Source organism: Panicum virgatum, chromosome 2K, assembly GCF_016808335.1.
Source record: "Panicum virgatum strain AP13 chromosome 2K, P.virgatum_v5, whole genome shotgun sequence".
In the NCBI taxonomy this organism is placed as follows: domain Eukaryota; kingdom Viridiplantae; phylum Streptophyta; class Magnoliopsida; order Poales; family Poaceae; genus Panicum; species Panicum virgatum.
This window is the reverse complement of record NC_053137.1, coordinates 34080343-34085373: the sequence shown is the minus strand read 5'-3', so window position 1 is coordinate 34085373 and position 5031 is coordinate 34080343. Positions and strand designations below refer to the sequence as shown.

At 42.5% G+C, this 5031-nt stretch overlaps 1 long non-coding RNA gene across 1 annotated transcript; it reads right to left on the bottom strand.

The window, feature by feature from the left end:
• Positions 1-3716: 3716 nt before the first annotated feature.
• Positions 3717-4307, bottom strand: LOC120696009. The gene is made up of 4 exons (XR_005683984.1): positions 4279-4307; positions 4020-4087; positions 3891-3944; positions 3717-3799 (listed from the first exon to the last, which is right to left on the bottom strand). It is a non-coding gene; the product is annotated as an uncharacterized LOC120696009 (long non-coding RNA).
• Between the last annotated feature and the right edge of the window lie 724 nt (positions 4308-5031).

Genomic DNA, 5031 nt, shown 5'->3' with positions numbered 1-5031 from the left:
ATTTCTGACACTACGTGAAAGAACCTAGTAGATAAGTATTAGTAACGGGCATTGCGTACATTACCGATGGTGGGTTACCAATGACTCACCATCGGTAACAAGCAAATGCCCGTTACTAATAACATTGGTAATAAGCATTAACATGATGCCTATTGTCAATAATAGAATGCTAGTAACGTGCATCAATCACGCCCATTGCCAGCAACAGAATATAAAGCATATAGGTAACAAGCATCGACAACAATCGTTGCTAGTAACAACATATAGGTGACGGGCCTCAATAATATCCGTTACCCATGTGGAATTTAAAATTAAAAAATATAAACCAATCGTCTACAATATGAGTCTGATACATCAACTAATGTCCTCAAGCTCTTTAATTTTAGAGTTTAATCCATGGCATGCCTCAACCGTCTCAGGAGAAGCAGACCATGGACAACCGCCACTACCGGAATTGGGTTGTTTACCGCTAGGAGGCAAAGCCCTTCTAGCACACGGCAAAGCATTTGCCGTCTACCGCCCACAGCAAAGCCAGCACAGCAGTCTGGCTGACGGCGAAGAGGACTTTGTCGTGTGCCTTTTATCACACACACGGTAAAGAATTTTGCCGTGTCTTTTGTGCGGCACACGAAAAAAAAAGCAACCAATGGCACGGGGCAAATGACGGCGCCAGCAGACAGCCGACGCCGCGGGGGCGGCTTTGTCGTGTGCCAGGTAGAAGGCACACGACAAAGTTTGCAGGAGGCACACGGCAAAGTGCTATCCAAAATGGACAGAAATGGTCACTTTGTCGTGTGCCGTGCAGGAGGCACACAGCAAAATGTTGTCCAGAATGGATAGAAATGGTCACTTCACTGTGTTTTGTGCAGGAGGCACACGATGAACTGACCAAACAATCATTGTTTTTATTGTTTTTTACGGTATAAAGATCCCCACTCAAACAAACATCACAGACATTATACATATATCACAACAAGTATCACAGGCATTATACATTTATACATATATCACAACAAGCATCACAAGAACTTTTTTTGAGTTAAACATCACAGGAACTTGATGTAGATAAATCCACAAATTCTAGGACACATAAATCAGCAAGTTCACAAGTACATATCCACAAGTTCACAAACGCAAAGGAAGTAAAGTTTATCACTCAGGTGGGTCAAATGGAGGTGGGCGGATCTGAGATGGGAACAACTGTTGTGCGGGGAACGTCGGTTAGATGCCCGGCGACATTTCTGGCATATTCAATGCTGTCGATTGATTCTGCAGAAAGGAGAATAGATTGCATGTGAGACAAGAATCAAGTTCTCTAAGTTATAATGTAAAACATTCAAAATTTCATCAAAGTCTCTAAGTGAGTCTAAGTCTCTACATTCTCTACGTCTCTAAGTGAGTCTATGTCTCTACGTTCTCTAAGTCTCCAATAGTCTCTAAGTCTCTATGCTCTCTAATTCTCTAATACTTGAAATGAAACTACAAGGTTGTCAAGTGGCTCACAGGAGGAGTTGCAGGAGCCGGAGTCGGAATCGGAGTGAACATCATCGGTGGTAGGGGTTGACCTATATGAACAGAAAGACCTTGAATGTAATTGTACATTTGGGCCATCTGCTGCTGAACCTCGGCCTGCTGCCTCGCTGTCTCCTGCTGTCGTATCCTCCTCTCTTCGGGTAACGACGCATCGTGTGCGACCACTTGCGCTGCCAGTTGGGCCTACAATTTTTTCATCCCATTACAATGCAAAGCAAATATACGTAGAAATTGAATGAATGATGAATAAATCAGAAATAACTTGAAGTTTCTGCATTTGGAGCTGTGTCCTGGACAATCGTGGGCATATGGCCGGGCTACTGCTCGTTTTCCTTACTCGGACCTAGGCAAGAGTGGGAATATTGGCCGTGTGTAGAGTGTCGTCGCCAATAAAGTACCAGCCATGCTTCTTGCCTCCTCCCACCTCGTGATGATCTCTCCATCAAGAGAGTGGGCGCTCGGATCCCACTCTGGCCCATGGACCTGCCTTCTCTCCTCTGTGTACACATTGGTGCGGGTGTGGATGGAGGAATTGGTGTACGCTGAGAGCGGGTCGTCCAGGTTATAGGTGACCTTGGACGCCATGCCCTTGTGGGCCAAAACACATCCCACGAACTGGGAGAACTTGATGCCTTCATGTGTCTTGGACTGTGAAAAACAACAACTTGATTACAAATTATGTAGAATTGAGTGTTAGAATAAAGAAATGAATCCGCACACAGAATATAAATTCTGCAAGCGCACAGAATCACCACTGTACCACTTCACCTTGGAGTATTCCAGGGTATCGTAATTTTTTCTCAGGGAAGCAATATGGTAAAGAGTATCGTAAATCGAATGATAACAGTACTAGCTTAATCAACCGACTAACTAGACGGGGGTAAGCCAGATATATAGGTGAGATAAATGGCCAATCAATGACCGAGTGACACACGGAGGCTCAACTCCTTAGAGCAGTAGCAGCTGGGAGGACAACGAGTGAGATAAGACACCTGATACACTTATGAACTATCGAGCTAGCCTCTCTAGATCAGACTAAACACCTAACTAATCTTTGGGAAACTAGAGCTTACTTCGGCAGCCTCAGGGAAGGAATCAGACTGAGATGAGAAGGGAGTCCAACCATAGTCGGCACTACTGCTATGAAAACACCCGAACGTGGTGGACTACAAGGGACGGACAGGGCTGTCACCACCTGCCGCCTACCACAATGGTTCCGTGGGGTGGAACACACTTTCTAGCTAACACCAAATTCGGACACCACGCTCGAGATCAGTGTTAGGATTTCTCTCGAGGTCTTCGAGAGAAACCCCCCTCAACCTAGAGAACTAACTTGAGCTACTCTAGTCCGAGCGAGAAAACCCGTAAGATAAGATCCCGAATACTAGATAGATAATTCAGCCTAAGCTAAAGGGTACAACTTTCGCGCTTGAGCTGAACACTCAGACTCGAGAAGATAAAGGAATGTGGAAAGTAAAGCTGACTCAAAAAAGTAGAGAAGATAACTTATATTAATAAAGTCAAAAGAAAGATACAAGAGCTATACCAGACTTCCGACGACTCCGGAGTCCCGTATTAATAAAGTCAAAAGAAAGATACAAGAGCTATACCAGACTTCCGACGACTCCGGAGTCCCGAGCAAGCTTGACTCGATTCAACTCCCAAACTACTGACCTACTCTAGAAAGCAAGAGAGATTGAGCTCCAAATGATGTGTGTTCACAAGTGAGGATGAGGGTGCTACTTATAGTCCTCCATAGTCGGTTCTGAGCAGGTGAAGCATGTGGCGTCAGTTGTAAGAAGGTAAGATCGGTGTGCTTGTCTTCCACGCGAAGCCGGGATACGAGACGCTGCAGAGTCGGGTTGGCCGGCCTGTCCTGGGCCGGCCAGCCTAGGAGTGTGGCCACGTGGCCACCTCCTTCTCCTGAACGTCTCTGATCTCTTTCTGATGTCGGTGTGGGTTGCTTGGCTTCAACGCGTGCACGTGCTAGGCCGGCCGGCCTAGGGGAACACAGAAATAAAATAATTCTTCAATCAGTGCGCTTTTGTAGGAGTACATGTGTATGAGAAAATTATCCCTAACCATAATAAACTCAAATGAATATTTGATAATAAAGTGGCAGTAAATGGGTAGGTGAAATATTAGTACTTTTTTTCCTGAAAGGAATTTACTTACCGATTATTGTTGGCTTTTTCTGGCCCCCGGAAATTCCTCTATGGAGCGCATCCCCTACTATAGTTTCAGCACAGTCAGACAAGCCAAGAATCTGTATCCAGTCAACTAACCTTTAAGAATCAGGGAAATATTTATGCAATAATGAACAAAGTTACATTGAATTCTTTTTTCATATATGATACCTTGATAATATAATTAGTTTTTAGGTTGCTTCCCTTGCTTCCGAGCTTGGTTGCCTACAAGAAAGGCATCTTAGATATCGTTAAACCTAAACAAGATTAACTTTATAGAATAATATGACTAAGTAGCACCTTAGAAAAAAGTTCCTTGTACACTTTATTAGTATCTGTATTTCTTTCTATTGCATCTCCCAGTATCTCTACGCATCAAAAAGTAAGTTTGCGTTAGTATACATGGATTCATCCAATTGTTTGAGGATGAATATTGAGGTTTGGGCCTTTGTGTCCCATTTATCCTTTAAACTTCAGAAGGCAGTCATGCCATCTACCTTAGAAAATAGAAAGTACCCATTTTATTATACCAAAAAATACAAGAAGAATAATATCATACCAAACTCATTGTTTGATCCAAGCAGGTTGGAGGAGAAATTAATTATCTTTCTCACTGTCATCTCAGCAAGATGGAGATCATGTTGACTGACATAAGGACAAAGGTAGTGTGGTGTAGAAGGTCTTGATTTCCCATTGTAGAATACCTTTCCCTTCAACTGTAAGCAAGAAATAACATGATACCAATGATATGCACACATGGTTTTCATTATCAATGTTATATATATGTGTGTCACCATCTGTTACTTGTTCTGCTATTTACACTGATTTTCAGGAATGAAGTTGCTGCAAAATTCGATTTACCTACAAAGAAGAATCTAATTTTCCTGCCAGTGCCCTTAAGAAGGTCGTCTTTCCAGATCCAGGTGCTCCAAGAACAAGTGTCATTCATGTCAGAACAGGAGAAAGAACTCGCTGCTATCAATTTCGACATAACCCACATCTATACTTGCCTGTGCAGAAATATTTCTTGCTATGTGCCATTTTAATGTTTAAACACAGTGTATATTATATTTGAAAAGAAATTTTGATAGTGGATCATGTAATTATACCTGGATGGTCTTATTGTTCCACTCACTTCATTTATTATCTTGAATGTTCCTTTTTGTGTTGCACACGTGTTCATAGAATCTACTATAGCCTGCACAAGAAAATAGCTTTTAGTTTTGCACATACACATATGTTTCTAAATGCCCCGGTGATTAATTAGTTATTTGAACTTCTAAAGTAATTAAACATGCGAATGCATTTCTAT